The 22,582-nt window shown below is 44.6% G+C and overlaps 1 protein-coding gene across 2 annotated transcripts in view; it reads left to right on the forward strand.

Moving 5' to 3' along the window:
* The window catches only part of antxr2a (ANTXR cell adhesion molecule 2a), a 67,631-nt gene that overhangs the window by 41,696 nt on the left and 3,353 nt on the right, over positions 1-22,582 (forward strand). The window lies entirely within an intron of this gene.

The following is a 22,582-nucleotide window of genomic DNA, read 5'->3' on the forward strand; positions in this document are numbered from 1 at the left end:
TTTCTTCGGTGACTTTGCTTTAGAGATGTGAAAATAATAGCAATTTCTATAAAATTAAAAGAAAATTATCTAAAATAAAAACAGTGGAGATTCTTGCTCATGTGATATCGGACAGAACCAAAGAAACCGGGAAAGCACGTGATTCAAAAAGTATGATTTATTGCATATAAAGGTGCAAAGTGCTGAATGAGTTGTGTTTTTCTAATAGATCAGATGTTTGCTTCAGTCATTTTTGTTTCTCCTCATCTTATTTATATTTAAGATTTTTGTCTCACGCGTATTTGTATATTTTCTTCTGCATGAATGTAGAAGAGAATTTACTATTAAAATTAACTGTCCCGATGGATTGTGTCTACACCCAACTATTATATTACTACTCTATTAAAAGTAAAAACATAAAAACATCCAGTGTTGGTATCTTGACGGCTTCTTGTGTCTCGATTCAACAGATTTCGATGATAATTCCTAATAAAAGGGAACTGCATTGGAAAGTTTCTGTATTTTTTCTGTCTTTTCATAATAATCCATGTAGATCTGTGCACGTTGGAGCTCTTAAGACGCTGCACAGCACAGAGCGCTGCAGCAGCAGCATCAGCGGTGGTGGCGGCGGTGGGCTGCTGTGCAGGGTAGCGGCGAGCCCTGGGCCTCATTAGTCCTATCAGTGGACGGCCTTGTTAGCCCTAACAAGTAGCCGGCTGACAGCTCCATTCAGCCGCCGCAACCCCCACAAGAGAAGTGACAGCTTTAACTATGGCGGAGAGCGCCGCCGATTTACGGGCCGCGCCCGTGCTCTCTTAACCAGATTAGTTCTTTTTACATTAACAGAGGAAAAGTAGGGCAGATGTCTGTATGACTGGTTGTAAATTCGATAATGACCACCATGTTAATCCCCCCCCACCCACCCACTCACCCCTCCTCCCCCCCTCCTCCTCATGCACGGCCCTGTACGGCAAGTCCAGGCTGGGACCTGGCTGGTAACAGGATTACCAATGAGGGAACCCTGTGTGTGTCTGTGTGTGTGTGTGTCTGTGTCTGTGTGTGTCTGTGTGTGTGTGTGTGTTATAATTGTTGTTGGTGGCGGCTGGTTGGAGGAGTAAAGTGAAAACTAAGCCTAATGTGGGAAATGGAGAGAATTAATGAGAAAATGATTAGAGAGACGTCAGGAAACAAATCCCTTCATGTTCTTCCCAAATTTCTCTGAATCTGATTCTTGGATTTGAGTCGTCGAAGGTTGTTTTCAGTTAAAAACAACTCTTGTTATGAATATTTTCCATAATAATATGTATAACTTTGATTCTTAAGACTTGTTGTTTGAGGTCAGGAGCATTAAAAACATGTTTGAGACTCTTCTCTGACTCTAAAGGCTCATTAGTGTTTTTATACTTTGAATACACACTTTCATATGCACACATTTTTACGTGTTTGAGTCAATAAATAGAAACATATGAAAAATCGAATTCTTCTTCATTTATGTTACTTTAGTGAAAGATTTTCCAACAACAACAAAAACAAAACAAAACCGTTTCTCCGGCAACACGTCGCCTGAAAACAAAGCGAAAACAATCTGTCTGTGTGAGATTTTAATATCCGTCCAGATTTAATGTCATTTACCAGCATGTAAAGATTCTGACTCTGATCTCCGCTCTCGATCGGTTTCGGATTAGCTCTTGTTGTTCCTCATCCTCTCGTCTTTTAAATCTTGTTCTGGGGCAGAAATCCACTTTGGACGCAGCTTTGAGTATTTTTGTATTTTCCAGCCTTGTTGTTTTTCCCGGGACCGTCCGGGCCCGTGGTGCGTTCAGGGTCCTCCCCTCTTCCTCTCCATTAGCTGATCGGTGTTGTTGTATTTGGGTGGCCGGGGCTGGTACCTGCACCCACCCACCCCCTGCACCCCCCTGCACCCCCCCTGCACCGCCGCCTGATACGATCTGAACTGATGTCCCGCCTGTGCCGTTTTCCTTTTTTTTTTAAATCTCAGAGTCCCTCAGACTGGTCGGTGGCGGTGTCCGCCCGTGCGCCGAGCCATTTTCTTCATCACCTATTAAAATCAAAAGCCCCCGTCGTTTGGAGAGGACCGCTGGGATCTTGGCTTTAATTAAATTACATTATTGTTAACGTCAGCTTTGCCGAGGCCGGCGATGTCGCGTGCACTTTGCCCTCCTCCTCCTCCTCCTCCTCCTCCTCCTCACCTCTTGACAGACATATAGAGGAGAAGGAGGAGGAGGAGGATCACACATACATGCAGTAATGTATTCTAATGTTCCCCTCCTCTCCTCCCATTGATTTGAATTTTTAAAGTGATGGAAGCGGGGAGTCGTGTTATGCAGGGAATATGTTCACAGTGAATATTCAATTAGGCCGCTCGTATTTTGTATACATAAATGTAACGGTGTGACGGCGCCGGCTAATATGTAGTGAAGGGCCCTCGCATGGAGCTGCGTGTAATGTGATCCACTCTGAAATGTTTGATAAGCGACGTACGTTATGAATAAACATGTAAATATGTGCTTTGTATGTACGGAACATACAACAGCAGCTTTCTTACTTGTTTCATCCTCCAGTTTGAACGTTGTTTCCACTTTTCTCCTCCGGAACTAGAATATCTTTACTTCTTTTCCACAGACACGGACACGTTTCGCCTTCGTTCAGGGTTTTTTAAACGAATTTTATTTATGATTTGTTTTGCTCAGAAAATAAACTAATTGGCCTCGTGTAACCCCCCCCCCCCCCCCCCCGAACGTCTCACCCTCTGAGCCCCTCGTCTCTATTATGAACAGAGCGGTGAAGTGTCACTAATGTGGTTCTATTGGTCGGTTTGCAGGCCCGAGTCTGTGCATGCACGCAGACACACACACACACACACACACACACACACACACAGACACACACACACACACACACACACACACACACACACACACACACACACACACACACACACACACACACACCTCCTCTCCCTGTCGTCTCTCGTGTCCTGTTGATCCTCTGAAGCTGGTTGACGGTGGAGCTCCGACAGGTCACTCACTTTTTAAACGTCGATGTCAGCTCTAAAGAACCGTCGCAGTTTATTCAGATCTGTTATGAACGTCTGATTTCAGTATCACATCAATAACTTTTATCTACATTGATTTGTTTGTGTCTCGTAGTGTGAAGTAAATATGACATAAAATAATCAGAATGTCACTAAGAAAGATACGAAACAATACAAAGTCCACAGTTTAACAATGAGAATCATCAAATGAAACTTAGAAAACCATAAAATATTCAACTAATAAACATATTTAATATGACATACATATAAAATATACAATTAGGACGATAGAGCCAATGGCTGATGCAGTTTTGATTAAACCTATTAAGTAATCATACAATTAAATTTCTCTCACTCAGCTCTTGTCCACTCCCAGCCCATGTCTGTTCACTTTATTAGGTACACCTTGCATATTTATAGCCAGATATTTCAAATGATCATAAATTAAGACGTCTATAAACAACAAACCAGGCAAAATGAAGAGGTTTTAAGTTTGTGTTTAAAGATTTCAGCACGTCCGGCTGCTCTCAGGTCCTCGGTGCTCCGGCAGCTTTGGAGCGTAGAAGCTAAAAACCTGCTTCACCTTCAGCGACTCGTACCTGAGGAGCCGTTACTGGTTCACACACTGGGAGCATGTGAGACGTGTGTTTGCTGCTGCATGAAACAAGTGCTTTAAAAACCAGTAAAATATTTTAAAACTGACAGGAAACCAGTTTAAGGACTTTAGTACACGAGAAATCTCTTCTTCACTCCGGCTGCAGCTGATTTATGACGTTTCTGTGTTCGACCAGACAGTCCTGCATTATTACAAGCTAGTGGATATTAAAGCTTCAGTTTTTGGGTGTCATCATGATTGAAAATATAAAAAAATGTGATATTTCTTAAGGCCCCCCCCCACGCCGCTCACTGTTTCTCTCTGGATCCAAATTCTTCGGCCTCTAGTGACCATTTAAGTGAATTAGCGGATGTCGGCGTCACTGGCCGTGAAAGGGTCGCTCCTCGTCCAATTACTGGCTCCACCTCGTTAACTCCTTCAGCGCCGGGCCTCTGCCACTTCTTTAACGTGAGATTAATTACGCTAATGAGCTTAAGCACGAGCGCTTTCATCCCAAACTGTGGGCTCAACAGCAATTTAAAGACGTTTTAATTTGTATTTGACACTAATTAAATTTTTTTTTTTTTTGCTGCTCCTTGTGTGAAGTGACCTCGGACGAGACGAGGAAAAGAACCTAAGACGCTTCCGTCGTGGTTTTGTGTCTCATCACAGTTCATAAGTTATTGTAATGTCCTGGAAATATCAGAATTTGACTTTTCTGATTTTAAAAAATGCAGCTCACATAGTTGAAATAGTTTTTTTTATTGACTGATGTCTTCTGATTTAAACAGATGTCTTCTTTAAGGATGCTGCTGCACATGTTTTTTCTCCGTCAGTCCAGGGGTCGACTTCCTCGTGAGCCTGAGTGTCCCATGAATAAATCACAGCGTTCCATAATTGATTTGAGAGAAAAGCTGTAGATGTGATAATCGCTGGCAAAACTGCACGGCGGCTAATTGAAAGCATCGCTGACGAGCTTCCAGATGTAGTTGTCGTTTCCCTCTCGGGTCCCAGCTCGGGGGAAATTTCCACTTTTTCCACAGTTTGAGTCGCGGTCTTTTTTCCGGAGGAAGACGACAATTTCACCGCCTATTTTATCAATATGTCATTCATCATGATAATAGATGTATCCGATGTTAATGGCGATAGTTTATAAAACAGCTTATTAACCTTAATGACAGTGTGATCTTTTACAATTGATAGGTTGTCTCACCTTCAATTACACTGAGTAATGATGATACAGATTTAATTGATGCCTAAGTGCTGTAATGGTATTTTTTTTTTTTCATGGCCGTACAGCAGCTCATCAGAGGAGCGTCTGTGGGTTTTTCCCTTATTGTCTGTTTGTCTGTTTACACGTCTGCTCTCGGGGGCCGCGGCAGCAGGGGCCCGAGAGCCAAGAGGATCTTTTTTATTCGATGTAGAAATACTTTATGTTACTGTGGAGAAGAGGAAACACGAGATGAGGACGTACAAAATACTGTTAAAGCTGTGTTTCGCCTCCAGGAAAGATAAAGAGGCGTCGTGGACGTGGAGTAACAAAAAGAAAACAGAAAGAATCTGTGTTCCTGCGTCGTCCCTTCGCTCCTCTGCCGTCCGTCTGTCTGCGAGTCCGTGTCTCCGCTCGGTCGCAGTGTTTCGGAGGCACAGATGCACATTCAGTCCTGTGTTCTCCGCCGTCTTAATAGTGTTAACCCGTCAGCTGTCCCCAAACCGAGGACACAAGCATCTCCAGTGTTTTCGCCGCTAAGCCGGATTTTCACTCTTTTTCTCGCCGAGCAAGTCGCCAACACAATTCTCCGCTCTGTTCTGCTTTTCTTCCTCCTCCTCCTCCTTCGTGCTCTCGTACTGAATTCTGCTCTCTGCGACAAAACCTACATGAAAATGCTTTTAATTATGAGAATCCAGATTTTAAAAATAAGGTTTTAATCACAAAGCTTGAATGTAACTGTGGAGAAGATGCTCGATGGTTCTCACACTTTGTTTTTATACTTCAGGAGCAACTTAAGCTTCATAATCTGAAACTGAAGCATTTTTTTTTGTGTTTTTAGGACAAGTTTATTGGCTTTTAAATAATCTAGAAGATTTGCAGCTCATTTGGTTGGACAGTGAGATTCAATATTATTTTTTAATACGCACGAAAATGGTGTTTCTAGCACCGAGTATCAAAAAACACTTGAGTACCAAAAGTGACCTGGTTTCTGTTTTTATTTTTTTAGATTTTCTGCTTTTTCTTTGCTCATTGAGTAAATGTTGCTGCTGCTTGTGTGAAAACATGATTTTAAAAAGGAAAATGTTTGTAGAAAACATTTTTATTGTGCTTTTGTTAAAAGATGTTATTTTGTCATCTGCAGTTCTAATTGTTCTTCAGTATGGGCTGACGATGCTGCCAGAAATTATATCCCAATAAAAACAATTCCATAGAGTCGATATCGCCAATTATCATGATAAATGTTGCGTTACTATTTATTTCTTTTAAGTTTAAAGATGGATTTTTACTGGTGAATGAAGGTTGTGGTTTAAAACTCCTTCATGAGCAGAGACTTTTCACTTTTCAACATTTTACAAATCTGAGATGAATTTTGTTTTCTGCCTCCTCAAGTTTCACATCCATGTATATTGAACCTTTTTGTTTTAAAGTTTTTGATGAAAACGATATTGCGATAATTACTGATATTGATTTATCGCTCAGACCTGATCGCCAGGTCTTAGTTTAAATGTTCTTCTGGAAGTTTACTTCATTTAAAATCACATCAAACTCTTCATCATCTGTTTTACATGTCAAAACTTAACTTCACCCAGAATACTCCACCTTTACTTTCTCTCATCCGATCGACTGCAGGACATCAACTTCCACTCTCCTCACCCTCCTCCTCCTCCTCTTCCTCCTCCTCCTCCTCCTCCTCTTCCTCTCCCTGCTCCCGTCGCTGTCTCTCCTCCACTCTACATCGTCTCCTTCACTCTCTCCCTCTCGCTCGGCCTTTGTCTGCTGCCTCGGTGTGTGACTTTGTCCTCCTCTGCGTCTTTCACACTCCCTCTCCGTCTCCATCGCTCTCTGTCCGTTCACATCGGGACGAGGGGCGCTGGGCGCCTGTGACAGTGCGCCTAATTAAGACGTAAAACTGTGGGCAGCAGGTTTCTGAAGGTTACACTGTCTATACCGCGGGAAGTGATAAAGAATGGAGTCACTGATGACATGTGACGTTTTCACCGGGGATGATGCAAACCGCTGCTAATGAAGCCGGGGCGAGGGAGGAGAGAGCAGAGGGGACAGGGGGCCTCTGTGTGTGTGTCTGTGTCTGTGTGTGTGTGTCTGTGTGTGCGTGTGTGTGTGTGTGTGCGCCACGTTCGAGGCCTTTGGGATTTCAGGGCAGAATATTTGAGTCAATTAGACAGATCGGGTGCGTGAGAGTTGCTGCTCTGCTCTGTCACCGATAAGTTAATTCTCTGGTTCTGTAGCTGTGATGGTTCGGCCGCTGCCTCCTGCTCATATGTCGTGGAATCGTCACTGAGGCTGGGAGATGATTCAATATTGTGTTTTAGCGACTTTCAGGTGGAATCATATCAGGTTTGTGAGGATTCAGGTCAAATTCATGATCCTGTGACAGGGTTTGTCTGAATCATGTGGGAGATTGTATAATTAGTTATATTGATATTGGAGAAAACAGATCTATCAATATTTTGTGATTACAGCAGAGTACTGAGGGAAAGATCCAGAGTTATCTGTTAAAATTGAAATTCTTTGAGACTTTGGGTTAGACTGAAACAGTTTCCTGTATTTAATACATCCATCAAAGATAAATATATAATATATTAACATGCTTATAATCCCCAAATTAAGATAATAGAAAAGTAAGACAGGGTATCATGAAATTCTAGTGTCTATTCAATACTTGAATCATGTAACAGACATTTTCTTGTTTGTCATCGCCTGTTGTCGTCCTGTGTTCCCTTTGTTTTCGAGAGCATCTTTTTAAATTATAATTGATCCACAAACACATTTTTTCTTTACCCCATCGAGGGAAAAGCAAAAAACCCTAAAGTCATTACTGTCTCAACTAGACAAAGATGAAATGAGGCTGAATCCAAACACTTTCCCATCCAGACGCCACGTCTGTGTCACGTTCCATCGCCTCTCGGCGGCGTCTCGGCGTCTGGCAGGCGATCAAGGCCGACGCATCCGCAGCGAACGTATGAAACCTGTTTTATGTAAAAATATAAAAGCTCGAAGCACGAGTCGAGCTGCGTCTCACTGCGGCGACGTGAACGAGAAGTTGAACTGAAAAGCAAATGCATAAAACATGGTAGCTGGCGTTTTCCCTTCAGTGGAAGTGATGTTGACACGCTGAGTTAAAGACGCGCGTGTCGCCCCAAACAGTGCAGCGTGACTCCCCCCCCCCCCCCGAAAAACTTGCAAACTTGCAAAGACACGGCCCGTCCCCGCAGCATCATATGTGCGTCCTCCTGGTGAAATATCCTCGGAGACTCGCAGTATCTGCACGCGGTAATAAATGCCGTGGCCACCAACCTCGCCATTAGGAAAACAGCGGCGACATTAGCCTTTTTAATGCCTCGTAATAGAAAACGCAGCCGCGCCACCCTGTTGAATAATTACACTCAATACCGAGTGTTCGAGATGAGGCCTCGGGCGACTGTGAATGTCTGTGGTCTCCAACATATGCAAATAAATTAAGATAATGCAGGCCGCTCTCAGATTTACGCTGACGGCGGCAGCAGAAGTTGAGGCGAGTGTTGACCCGACGCCGAGTCTGAAAACCTGCTTAATTAAACAGTGCAATCAGTGTTACTGCAGGAAAAGAGCAGGAAAAGAGCAGCGGCGCAGAAGTCGACATTCGGAGCCTGACTGATAAATCAACAGGACGATTCCACTCCGGATATTATATTATTAGATGTTCCAGTAGTGTCTGATGGGTTAATGGGACTTTTCACAACATCCCAATGCAGCTAAGCCATGTTCTCCTTTATCCATTAAACTGTTGAGGATTTATTTATTGATTTCTTTGTGTTTTGAATAAATTATTGATGATTTTTAAATATCAGAGAAGAAAACAAACGTAAATCACGAATTTCAAAATTTCTTAAACCCGCAATTCTGCTCGATAAGTGATTTTAACGGATTAAACCAATTTTAAGTCTTAACTCACATAGTTTCACCGTTGTTGTAATTTCTTCCTCGTGTGTCGTTTACCTGGAACTATTGCCTACACTGCCCCCAACAGGATTTCTGGTTGCACTGCTGTTTCATGTGTATCGATACCTTTCAGAAAGACGTACACAAATACCGCTGAAACGAACGTCGAGTGCAGACAGACGTCTTCGTTTGTTCCCGTATGTATGTATCTAACGTAGAGTATAAATTCTTGATGTGTCCAAAACAACACGTGTGTATGTGACAAAGATGTGTCGCGTTGTTAGCGCCACAGAACTTTTTAGGTCAACTCTGCAGCTTCCTCTGCATCAACAGTCTTTACTCCGCTGGAAGTTTGTAAGAAAGAGAAGATACTTCACTCTTTCCATAGTATGTGTCAATCACAGTAACATGTACTACGTGTTACTAAAACACACGTGTGCTAACGCCTTCAGAGGAAGTGATTCGCCCGAAGCCTCGTGTTTTGTCTGTCGGTTTCCACTGAGAGAAAAATAAAATCAGACATGTTGGAAAGTGAGAACAGACTCGTTTGCATAAATTCGAAAAAAAAATAGAAAGTCAAGGTGTGAAGGGCTCCGTCACCTGGGGAATCAAACGGTGGTGCGTTGATGGTTTTCCGCGTTGACGCTGATCTGGACGACATCCAAGCTTCACCGTTGACGGACAGGAAGTAGTGATTCCTCCCTGCAGCCGTGCAGGAGCAGCCCGAGTGGCACATAGAGACGTGAGAGGAGCTCTTGACGCTTCATTCCTCTTTACGACGTAAAGAGGTAAACACTGTCCGTTGCATCAGTCGAGGAGGAGATGGAGGAGAAATGTGCGCACGGAGGTGATGTCAGCGGACATGTGGTGCAGGTTTCTACCCGCCGCTCCCTGAGCCGCTAAATCTCGCCCTCAGACGCGGCCGCGGTGCCGCAGCCGATCCTCGCATCGCTTCACTGGTGTGAGCGTCTGAGCCCAATGTGAACTCTAGCCCAAATGTGACACACTGGCTCTGGCCATATGCAAGCTTTTCACCCCTCCTCCCCCCCCCGCCCGCCCCGCCAACCCCCCGCTCGTGCTGGTGTTGTGAGTACACGAATCATGACTGTTGGCTGTGGAAACGTTCTGACTCACATAACCCCCTCACAAAAGATCTGGGCCAAGCTCCTTCAGACCCGGGCCAGGCCAGGCCATTTCTGCATAAGACTCTAATTGATTTGATAGACTCGTGCACTGTTCACACCCCCTCTCCAAACAAACAGGCCGCCAAAGATTTGTCTCCATTGAGACAAAGACGCGGGGCGACCCGCCCTCCGCCTGCCGAAGCAGCGCTCGCCTGCGAAGGCAACGCCGCTCTGCCAAACTTGTTAATTTCACTGCCGGGCCTTGGGGAAGGTTTGAGCCGTGCGACGATTCATCATCCTGCATATCAAGGCCCCCCCCCCCCCCCGTTCTTCTACCAACTCCCAGGTCAACCAGAGTCGACTCGGGTTCACAGGCGCGTTTGTCACAGTGGAGAATGTTGACCAGTGTTGGTGCAGCTGATGAGGGCCGTCCCCCTTTTTAAAAGAAGCAGATGCACCACAGCAGTTGTTTTCATCTGGACTGATTTAGGTGTCGCACACTCGGAGAGCTCAGCTGCACATGGCACCATGCGGCTTAAAGATAGAGTGCAAGCGGGAACTCAACACAGTTTTGTGTCAGGGCTCGAGCAGGGAGCCGGAGGGAAGATCAGGGCTAATGGGTCAATTCTAAAATAAATAAAATCTAAAAACACCCGATTTAATCAACTTAGAGACCATTTTGCTTATTGTTTTGGCAATTAGAGTTTACATGAAAAGGCTGTTTATGTTATCGGCTTCAGAACTGACGTGGGAATCGTTCAAAGCTCAAGGAAGTGCGATGTGGACAAGAGATATAAAGACATAAAGATATATTAAGAGATATAAATAGATATAAAGCACCAATAACCAACAACATTTAATCAAGTTGCACCAAATTAACCCACTTGTAGAAACCAGTCCCCAGATAAGCCTGATTTCTTTCTTGCAAATATCAGTTCAAGGCAGTCGGATGTTTTTCACTGTTGTGCATCACATGACACCAAACTCTTTAAGTTTTTCACTGCAGCTTCCTCTTAATGTCCATAACATACGTTTGTGTGTGAAAACATTTTAATCTCAGTCTTCTGGAAGATGCTGAGTGCTCAGTCCCGACGTACAGTATCCTGGATGTTTCCTCCAACTGAGCTCGAGATAATTCATAAAAACGAAGCTGCAGCAGCTTCACTTCACCGGAAAACCTCATAAAACATGAATTTTACAGCTTCCCAGCATCAGAACTCAGCAGCAGTAAAAAAAAATCTCCTGATTAAAAAATCTGTTTCTAGTTTGTCTCCTGTGTAAATTCATCCCGTTAAACTGATTTGTATCCGTTTCCGCAGCCTTAACGCAGCTGAGTGAGGTTTCCTCCGTGCATGTTGGGTAAATAGCCTGCAGTTGGTCCACCCAGTGTGTGTTAGTGCTCATGTCTTCCACGCTCAGGTCACATTAGCCCAGTTCTCACAGTTTGGAGCCCATGTGGAAAAAAAGAGAGACACATAAACACCTCCCTGTCGTCAGCGTAGCTTCAGGCTCCTTCACGCTGTTATATTTCCAGCATCGCTGGCCGATGATCACATTATTTACTGCTTGTATTAACATGCGGCTTGATAAGCATATTTTCCTCAGTAGAGCTAACAAGATGCTTTATCACCGAGCTCGTCCACCCGCTGTAGCAGGACGCCGCCGCCGCCGCCGCCGCTCGCCCGCGTTTCAACCCCGTTAGTTTACAGCCTCGTAAATAACAACTTGTTCTCCCGCTGAGATTTAAAGCTGAGAGTTTCTGCTGTAAAGTCAAATTCAACTTTGAACATGAAGACAGATTTTGGTCGTGAATTATGAGCCGTGAACCTTTGGTGCAAATCAACTGTGCTCTGCTAAATAAGCAGAACACCTCCTGGAATATAAACAGCAACTACAACACAGTTAATACAAATAAATTAATACAATATATGCTTCTTTTTTTTGCCACACAGCCACACATCTGAAATCTTTCTTTTTTTTATCAAAGACTGTTTCATGTTCAATAGTTTAAACGACACATTTAATGTAGAATACGAATAAAGCAACATCTTTCATGATTATTTAAAGGCAAAATAATAAAGCAGAAAACCTCAACACCCAAAATGTCGCAGAATTAATTGTTAAAATATTAGAAAAATGAAAATGTGTGTTTGAAATGTAACTTTTCTGTCCGTCAGAGTCGAACACTAACAACGCGGCTACAGATGTTCACGTGCTGACGAGAAACGCACCAAATTGTCAGAGAAGCTAATAATAACTAATTCATCAAGCCACAACACAATTATCCCCGCTGTGCCTGTGATTAGGCAGCGTCCCATTAATGCTCTTCTCTGACTTTCTCTGTCTGTAATTGTTGTTAATCACGTCGACGGCAGGAAGACGTCGCCTGTTTTCTTGGCGAGTTCACGTCGACACGTCGTTAGCTGCAAATCTGCATCTTTAATGAGTTGATTAACTCCGAGCGGAGAAACGAGGGCTGTGATCTCTCTCTGGATTATTTACGTCTGAAGGTTCAATGATTCAATAATTACACAAATATGAGGCGTTGAATTCTAAGGTTCAGAATCGCTATTAAAAATATACATGAATATTTGTTTAAAATTAAACTCAGGTGACCAATTAAAAAAAGCTTTTATTCATTATCGTGCACGAGGGACATTGTGTTGGTGGCAGGTTTTAAATAAACACATGCGAACCATCATAAATTCAACATTAAAAACTCATATCTGCAGATGACGGGGACAAAAACACAGAATTATACAAAACAGGCTTCATCTCTGCAAGTTCAGCAGATTCATTGTCGTACAACTAAAGGAGATTTAGCATTTTCTTTTTGTCCTGCATGTGCACGAACGTCCATATCTTCTTCCTGAAGTTGCAATTCTCTTTTTTTTTTATATTCAGAATAAATATAAACACATGTACAGTATCTTCTGCCATTTTTACTTTCTTCTATGCTTTTATTTTTATTTCTTTCCTGCACTTGCTCCAGATTCAGTCGAGGTCAGGGTCGCCCCAGCCCGGCCTTCCCCTCTCACCTCTCAGCCGGGCGCCACGCCAAAACCATTTCCTCCTGCATTAGCCTCATCAGGGACTTTAATGTGTGCCACCCTGTAGGAGAGGAGCCGCCCTGGCACGTGCACAACACACACACACACGGACACACACAGACACACACACCACCTCGTCTTGACAGCTCACTCCAATTACTGGCCCTCGCTGTCGCATGGCCTGCATCTCCGCTCAGAGCAGATCGCATGTGACCCCGTCCAGCATGCCGCCGGTGGAGGGGGAAGAGGGGGAACCATGCAGGGAGCAGGAGCAGTAACACACACACACACACACACACACACACACACACACACACACACACACACACACATTAACACACACTGAAGGGACACTTTCCAAAAATCGAGGCCAATCAAAGAGTTCCATTCCAAAACGAGATCTTCAGCACTTGAGAATTTATCTGCTCGCTCACACAGAAACACGACTGGCATCAGAGTAAAGCACATTGCTTGCTAATGAGTCGCACTAAGACCTTTATTTACAAAAAGGTTTGTGAAGATTGAATCGTCTGTTTTTAAAATATTGACAGATTAAATTCAAGGCAACAAAGTTTGGGCCCAGATGGACTTTAAACATATTTATATCTGGATGGAAACAGTTTTTGTCTTCAACTCCAGACGAGGACGGAAGAAATGTTCCGTCGGTCGTCTGAAGCAGCAGAAACACCTGATGGGAAATGTACGTTGTTATTAATAAGTGATACGAAACCATTTTTACCTGCTGGTGAATACCTGTGGAACCAAAGTTGTTTCTGTGGTTATAGCCGATAACAGAGGTCAGTGAAGAGTAGATCAGAGTCTGGACCTGGACTTTAAAAAATATATAAAGTATATTTTAGCCGAAGTAGCTTTTCTACCCTTTGCAGTATTGGTAAAACAACCCAGGAGAAGATATTGAGCCGGATTCTGACCAAAATGTTGAAGTGACGTTCGTGTTTGTGTCACGTTTGGTCCCGTTGGCTGGAATACTTGACTTCTTTATGCTGCATGTGCCTGTTATTGGGCAGAAACTTATATCACAAAACACTGGGTTCAGGTCAAGTTGGACAAAACTTGTGGCCCGAGCAGAGCGATGGCAGATTTTCGGGTCACTTTTTTTTTTTGTAAATATCTCAATAGTTGTGTGTAGATTGTGTCAGAATCACTGTTGATCACATTACAACTCTAAAATACAATATTGGTAATAATGGAGTCTATAATACACATTCACTGCATCACGGTTTTATGAGATGTGAATTTGCACATGCACAAAAAAACAACAACCCAATAGATGGACTTCTCTGCAGGAAGAAGAAAAACTACATCTTTTTGGCAAGTTTGCTGTTTTTCAAATTCTCACCAGCTTCCTTGATTGGCTTAATCCGGATTTTGTTTGTGCACTTTCTAAATATCTAAAAGGACAAAAAGGACCCTGAGCTGCGAGCGTCAGCGAGGTTCACTCCCTTTTAGCACAGAGCAGAGAAACAAACTGTGCACATACTTTACAGCGGCACGAGATGCTTGTTGATGGGGCCGTGACCCGGAGACATGAAGTGAGCTTATGTTTTTGGTGCAGCTCTGAGTGTTTGTGGCGTCTCTCCTGGCCCCTCTGCGAGGACGGGCTGTGGCCATGACATATAATTTAAAAGTACAGATGAGCCACTGGCTTTTTTTTTGAGGACGCTGATACTCGGTGGCACCCAAAGGAGAAATTAACAAATGGGGTGGCCCCCTCCTTCTTTATTTTTTAGTTTGGAGTCTAGTTCAGAAGGTTTGCACATGTTGTCTGAGCGCGTTGAGCTGCAGATCTGAGCGTTTGGGACACGGAGCAGCTGTGTGTCTGTGTGTCCACTGCACAACTGGCTTCTATTTCTTTTTTTTTTCGGGTGCCGCTGCAGTTTAAATCGTCGTCTTTTCACGTTAGTCGCACTTCTAGGATGAATTTTGCAAGAAAACAGTTTTCTCGTACATATTTTCCGTTGCCAATTAGCACCTGAGAAAGTTTTTTTTTCCCATACATTTCCAAATGCCACGCTTTTCCTTTCTCCGGTTCCAATCCTCCCACCTAACTGCTCTTCCGCTCGCCACTTACATTTTTAGGAAAAACACACAGACGGTTGAAAAAAAAGGCTGAAACTCAAGGTGCCACGACCCGGTTGACGTATATTCAAACTTTATCCGAAGAACACGCGGCTCCAAACAGGTTCTCATTGGCCCAGAAGCTGCGACCGACGAGCTTCTTCCTACAAGCATCTGTTTAGCACCACCAGCTAAACAGGACTGGAGTGTCTTTTTGTGAATGCGTTACACAACAAATGTTCAAAATCTGCAGCATGTGGGCCTCACGTGGGAGAGGGAGGGAGAGAGAGTCTATCGCTTCGGGGGGTCACGAAGCAGGCTATCAGCTGGTTTACACCTTCTACACAAGTATCATTGTACCAGGAGAAGGTTGCAGTCTATTAACTGGCTCTTTCTCATCTCAGATCATTAGCCGGAGGAGGCCTGTCTCAGTCACTTAAACACATATCCGGCCTCAGAACAATCTCTCCTCTGTCTGATCCTCCTGGCGCCGCTCCACGACGCTCCTCCCACCACCTCCCTCTCCTATGATTATTTTATCATTTTAAATTCTTTATGCCGCATCGCCGTGGCAGCGGCCCCCGCTAGAGCAGAGTGGCGCGTGGCCATACAGTACATTCACACTACAGTTATTTGGACGGCGCTCCGGTGTGGCTCTGTCCCGGTCCCTCGGTTGGATTCTGCGCGTCCATTAGTGCCATCTGTGCCTTCCTGCACCGTCTGTGAGGGCCCTGTCGACGCCAAAACGATTGGCATTTCCCTGGAACAACCAGAGGGACGGTGCCCAGAGCTTTTAGCTGCCAATGATGTGCGCTTACTCTGACAAAAACCAGGGCGGGCGGGGTGGGGAGTTGTGCGAGGCTTGGGAGGGCGGGCAAGCAGGAGGCCCAGACAGGAAACAGCTGCACCTACAGTACAGTGTGGCGTCCGTGTTCAAGCTTCACGAGGTAGCACTTATCCCTGCAGCCGCAGACAGCTGATACAGGGTCAGAAGCTGCTTCGCGCTTTGCTTTGGAGACGTTTGGCCGCAGCACGTTGACCGGGGACGAGCTGCAAGAATAAACACATACAGGCTGATAAATGCTTCAGAAGCAAACAGGAAATGGAGGAATTTAGCCCAACGCTCCATCCACACGACAACGGCCTCACTGGTGCTACATTAACGCCTCTTGTCCACGTTACTGCAGAGTTTGAACATGCTTCTTGCGCCATTTTGGTTCAAAATCTCTGGGGATGTATTCTGGACGAACGCAGTCACCGGCATCTCTCCCTGATTGGTTCTGATCGAGTCACAACTTGACGACAAGCGGTGAATGCAAAGCTTACGAGTTCCTCCTCGTTGTCGCTCGAAGAAAAAAGCCTACGATTTTCGATCCTGACATCTGACGTCCTGCAGTTTTTCAAAGACTCGAGTGTGATCACCGTTGTTTCCAAAGAGCAAGTGAACGAGATGCTAAATGTTCACTTGGACTCACTGATTAACTGGTTAGATTCCCGGTGCTCAAGGGTCGCGTCATTGGCGTCTTGAAGATGATGTCTCAAGTCTGTCTTTAGGAAATTGTTGTCGGTTATCACTTGGGACCAAAGAGGCGTTTATTCCATCAGTCACAGGTCACAGTGACCTCATGATAATCTGGAAAAAACAACGTGTTTATTTACACTTTACTGGTTGGTGGCAAAACCAAAGGCTGATAATTCTTCACTTATTTGTAAGAGGAGGTAGATTTCAGCTCCGATACGTCGTATTCAAGGGTTCAACTCCGCAGCATCGTAAAGGAGTAACTGTTTTTTATTTATTAACGTCGTCCTCCCATGTACCTTATGTGCCTGTACAATCTGTGTTCATCTCTTTACAATGAGAAGAAGAAATGCCCGAGTTGTCAGCAAGCATCATGTATTTGGCCGAGTCTCAGGTGGCTCTGATTTCCCAGCAGGCCAGATGGCTGCGCTGTGTGGGCAGTGTGTGTGTCTGTCTGTGTGTGTGTGTGTGTCTGTGTGTGTCTGTGTGTGTGTGTGAGGTGCTGTGAGAAGAGGGCCAGCAGCCTCGTGGAGGGAGGATTGCTCACACTCTGGCGTCCTCCTCTGTCCTCGTGCAGCTGTGCTTCGTCCGTCCAACTTGAACTTTTAATTTGTTCAATATGTGGCAGAGGACGGAGTAAAACAGAACACATGTCTGGAGGCCGAGGTTTCACAGGCAGGGGGCGCGGAGGACGGAGACGACACTGTGTGCAGAGAGGACGACTGTGGATCTGATAAAGGAACAGTTCACACTTTTTTTTGTCAAAGGGGGGGGGGGTTCTAACACTGAGAAGTAGTTTGGTGAATTGCACCAACATGGCTCTGAGTCGAAGTTTGGGTTAATCTTCCTTTTAATGTCGTCGTGCCGAGGTTTGTTGTTCGGCTTGTTCGTCCATACGTGCATCACAAACTCATGAAATCTCAGAAACTATGATGGAATTTCTTCCGGTTTGGCATAAATATTCACTTACTGACCTAATTATGATTTCTGCATATGAAGAACTCACGAAATTGCCTTACTTCGGTGCAGAGGTCAATATAACTGTGGCCTCACAAAACACAAATTTAATAAAAATATTTGTATAAAATTCGAATTTATTTCCTAGAAGTCAAAGGTCAACATCACAGTGTCTTGTGATCGACCGCAAGAAGAGCTTGTGACTGACTCTTCTTGATTTAGTCAAACGTAAAAGTATTAGTAATTATTGTGAAGTTATTGAAGTCTGCTCCTCGTCAGTTGTCATTGAACTTCACAAAGTATTGAACTACAGCCGGTTCATCCCTTTTTTCCGTCCCCTGGAAACATTTCAGTTTCCAAATCGCAGCACGTTTCTGTATTTGCATGTGTTGTGACTTTTTGCAGCTCATTTGTTTTCCTAATTTGCACGTGTGACGTTTCTATTTGCACGTGTTTTCACAATTTGCCGTGCGCTGAGTTCCCTCGGCCGCCGTCGAACGTGCTCTGAGACGCGTACGACAGTTCAATACTTTCCCTTGTTCAACTCGTCATTATTTTTTTACCACAACAACAGACAAGTGTTGGAGTAATGTAGCCGTCGTCCTGTTTGCTGTTGGATTAACTAAACCCTGGATTAACTAAGATACTGTATAGCTGCAAAGCTCTAATGTGGGAAGAAGAAAAAAAAAAAAGAAAAGTCTCTGTTCTGGTGATAAAATCTTTCAAAGCCTGAAGCTTATCACTGCAAAAATAAGCATCTTGCAACTGATTACAACTCCCCATGCTTGAAAGTGTTTTTGCACTCCAGTCCAGATGGGAGATTTGTTTGTAACCTAAATGGATGCTTCCTTTAGGCTTCTACTCTTTTCTTTTTTTTTTTTGATTTCACAAATGTGACAAACTATACAATCGATTAATACGACGAGCTCAGTGCAAACATTTGGAAGGAAGCTGACTCCTGATCAGCTGTGTTTGTTTTCTGTATTTGCCTCCTAAATACTGTCGTAGGAGAAACTTGTTCTGAGCCGACGTCATCGAGAGACAAACGCTTGATTTAATATATTAGAGAAGGAAACGTTCAAATGTACGAGTGAAACTTCCAGCGTTCGACTCGAGGATCAGATCCTGTCAGCTGAAAAGAAAAATGACTGATGTTTGATTTGAAAGGTGAATATTAAGTTGTCGTAGTTGAGACGAAGCACCTTCTCTCCAAACATGACTAATGTTCACTCAAAGGCTTTTTGTGGAACCAGATGAAGAAACTCAACCTTCAGCTGTTTCCGCTCACTAAAGGTTTTTTCTTACAGACAAATGTGAACATGTCAAGAAAAACATTAGAAAAGCATCAACTTTCATTTTCTGTTTGTGTTTTCTGATGCTGTCTGTCAGCAGGATTACACAAAAACTACCGAACCAATTTAATGAAACTTGGTGGAAGGGTGAGTTGGGGGGGGGGAAAGGGAGGAATCCATTAAATTTTGGGGTCAGATCCAGGACTTGTTTTTTCACTTTCTTCAAGAGAAGGCTTTAGTCTTGGTTCAGTTATTCTCTCTCTGATTCTCCGTGTTTGCTGAGAGAGGGGAGTCGATTTTTGGGAAATGGCTGCAGGGTAATAAACTAACCTGGGTTCATACGGTGGTTTGACATCTTCTCCAGTATTTATCTAAACTTGTTTACTCGAGACGTCTTCTGTCCAAACCCCACTGGGAAGCCAGGAAATAGCAAAGTGGACACAACACAACTTAAGAGAAAGGACATCGTCACCCAGTTAGAAACCTAACGTCGTTCGGTTTATCTTCAAATAAAAATCAAAACTCATTAGTTTTTACAAAAGCAGTTTTGTGTTTTGAAAAAATATTTAGCTCCAGCAAGGAGGTAATTAATGTTTTAATTGCTGTTTGTCAGTTTGTCAGCAGGATTATGCAAAGACAACTTCTCTTTAACATTTGGGTGTTTTTTGACTTTTATCTCTGAAGAAACAATTCAGAGAGAAATAATAAATATATCCGCTCGTCTCTATGAACAGCTGCAGATCCAGATACTGATCTGAATGTATCTGATCTCAATACATGTTTATGCAATATGGTGTTAAAGTGGCCAATCAGCCAGGTGGAGGTCTGAGAACTCCGACTGCCACTTCTCTTTTTGTTTTGTCTGCTGAGCTGATTTCATTGAACCTCGGTGGAAGGAGCGTTAAGGGCCAAGAGAACAACCACTGACCTCAGGATGAGGAGAAACAGGCAGATCCAGGAGATAGACTGAGGTCTGTGGTATTTAGAACAGTATCTGTTTGTCTTAAAGAAAAGGGACAGAGTTTGGCCTTGAATCAAGAAGCTCTGGATTTGAGAGATAACATTCAAAATCACACACAAGCCTGAACTAATGAGAACCTCTGCAGCTCGTCCTCCTACATGAGCTCAACTCGAGACTCAGAGAGAGAAAAGTTTACAACAACACGGAGTCCAGACGCCACAGGACGAGTTCAGATGATTCAGTTTATGCGAAATCTGCAAGAATCCTGCTTTTGGCTGAAAATTAACCAGTGAATCAACTTTTTTTGTTCTTATTTTTTTGATATTTTATAGATTAAATATGAATAAACAGACAAATACAGGCGCAGTCGTCTGCATTTGAGATTCTCTGCTGGATCTCCTGAGCCGTGTCCGTCGGTCCTGTGTCACCGTTCAGTATATTTCCATTTATTTCCACATAATGCCGGTGGAGCGTCAGTAACGAACCTGATTAATCTCCGTCTTCATTTGGAAGTCGCTGCCTCTCGCCCTGACCCCCTCCTCTTGTCTCTTCACCTCTCCGTCTCCCCACCTGACTCATCCACCCGTCTATCTGCAGTCACGCTCCCTCCCGTCTGTCTGATGAGATTCCACTGACATTCCGTGCTGACATATTCAGACTATTGTTCTGCCGCTCCGCGTGGCACAGGTGGGCCCCCCCCCCCCCCCCCGTCTCTCCAGCGTGGCCCAGTTACGAGGCAGCGCTCGCTGCCAAGTCGGGGCCCCGCTCATCCGGGGAACCGAGGAGCTGGAATGGGTTTGACCGTATTGTGCCGCACCTGCTTCGCCCCTCGCTCCAGATCCCCCCCCCCCCTGCTTTGCCTTCCCATCCTGCCGCTGCAGAGAGCGCCCCCTTCCCTCGCTGAGGCCCCCCCCCCCCTCCCTCCACGCCGTAAACCAGCGAAATCCACTGAACTTAGCCGCTCTGATGGCCGCGGCCAAAACAGCATCTGATGTGCCTTATTTGTTGACTGTGTGAGATTAGCTGCAGAGGGTACACGTTGAGGGGCTTACCATGCAGAGATGGAGCGAAGCCCCCGCCCCCCCACCAAACACCCAGCCGTCCTGCCAAGTAATGAGGAATGGAAGATTCTCCAGCTTGTCTAAAGCCCTCGTCACACTCGGCCCATGCACACTTCTGCTCCCGAGCCAGACTGTAGTGCTGATACTGTACAGCGAGGAACTGGCAGGTCTGCGTTGACCAGGCGGCCGACGAACCGGCGCCTCGTGGTCATTTCTGTCCGTGACGCCTCCGTAAGGAGGCTGCCACCTGGACGGGGTGCGGCCTGCATGTGCGAGAATGTGCCTGCATGGTTTTCAGCTCCTCCTGGATGGTTTCCCTCCGGACGGCGTCGTGCAGGAGAGAAGAAGCTGCAGCATTTGTTGATATTGTTGTGATTCAACAACTGTGGCTGTAAAACTCGTCCTGGACATCGAGTCATCCCTCTGAGTCGCCATGACGACTGAATACCTGGAACATGACGTCACCTGTTGGCACAAGGTTCAAGACTCACTGACACGTTTTATATTTTCTGAAAATTATTGTTTGTGCTGTAGCAGCAGCAGCAGCAAAATGTCGGGGGGGTTGTAGCATGAGATGCTGGACAGAGAAGGTCAGAAAGGTGCGGGTCTGCACGGTTACTATGACAACCAAAGTAGTGTAAGTGCTCATACTTTTCCAAAAACAATTGAATCCTCGGAGATCGGGCCTGGACAGTGACGGCTAACGGAAGAGAACGACCCGGAACACGTCAGCGTCCCGAGCGAGAGAAACCAGATTAATGTGAGAAATCAGGCTGAGGCAGGAAATTAATTTTCCTCTTTACTCTTGTTTTACTGTCGACACAGCGAAAAGCCACTTGTTGTGATCACGTCTGTCCAAGAACATTTAATTCACATGAGCAGTTTTTATTTGTACATGATTATATCAAGTAATATTTGTAAGATTTAAAGATTAAATAACTCACAAGTAAAAAGGGCGTCACACTCTCACACACTGAGAGAGCGGAGATGCACAGTTAAGTCCCAAAACACGAGGAAGAGGAGGAAGAGGAGGAAGAGGACATAAAAACTCACTGAGCCACGGCCGCATGAGGAAGATATCGCATGTCCACACACACACACACACACACACACACACACACACACACACACACACACACACACACACACACACACACACACACTCACCTTCACAATAAAACTATTTACGTACATGTGCACGTTGGAAACCCCCGAAATCCTGATGTGTGTGTCTTCATGTTCATGTTTCCTCGACATTAAACCTTCACAGAGGCTCAGAAGTTCACACCCAGAAGGTTCTGAGTTCAAAGCCAGTTGGAGGCTTCTGTTTTGAAGTTTGACTTGAAGTTACAAGACAACACCATCACATCTCTTTTCTGTTTTGAATCGTTAAAATGGACGTAATTATCCCGATATGAGCAGAGACACCACGGAGAACCACAGCTGTGAGAAGCACAAGTCAAATCCCCGTTCGCCTGCGTTGTATTGTTGTAGTGTTCGTTTGCATGGAACGATGAAACTGGAAGAAAGTGTGATTATGTGGGTTTTTTACTTTTCACGAAGGGAAAAACTCTGCTGCTGCTCTTGTGGAGGAATTTGTCCTCAGATCTGGAGTCAGTCAGTTTGTCTCTCTGCTCCTTAAAACGTAAAAACTACAACTACCTGTTTTATGACGTTAAAGAAATACAGTTGTCGTGTGTGTGTGTGTGTGTGTGTGTGTGTGTGTGTGTGTGTGTGTGTGTGTGTGTGGGTGTGTGT

The sequence above is a fragment of the Hippoglossus hippoglossus genome, chromosome 9 (genome assembly GCF_009819705.1).
Source record: "Hippoglossus hippoglossus isolate fHipHip1 chromosome 9, fHipHip1.pri, whole genome shotgun sequence".
Lineage (NCBI taxonomy): Eukaryota > Metazoa > Chordata > Actinopteri > Pleuronectiformes > Pleuronectidae > Hippoglossus > Hippoglossus hippoglossus.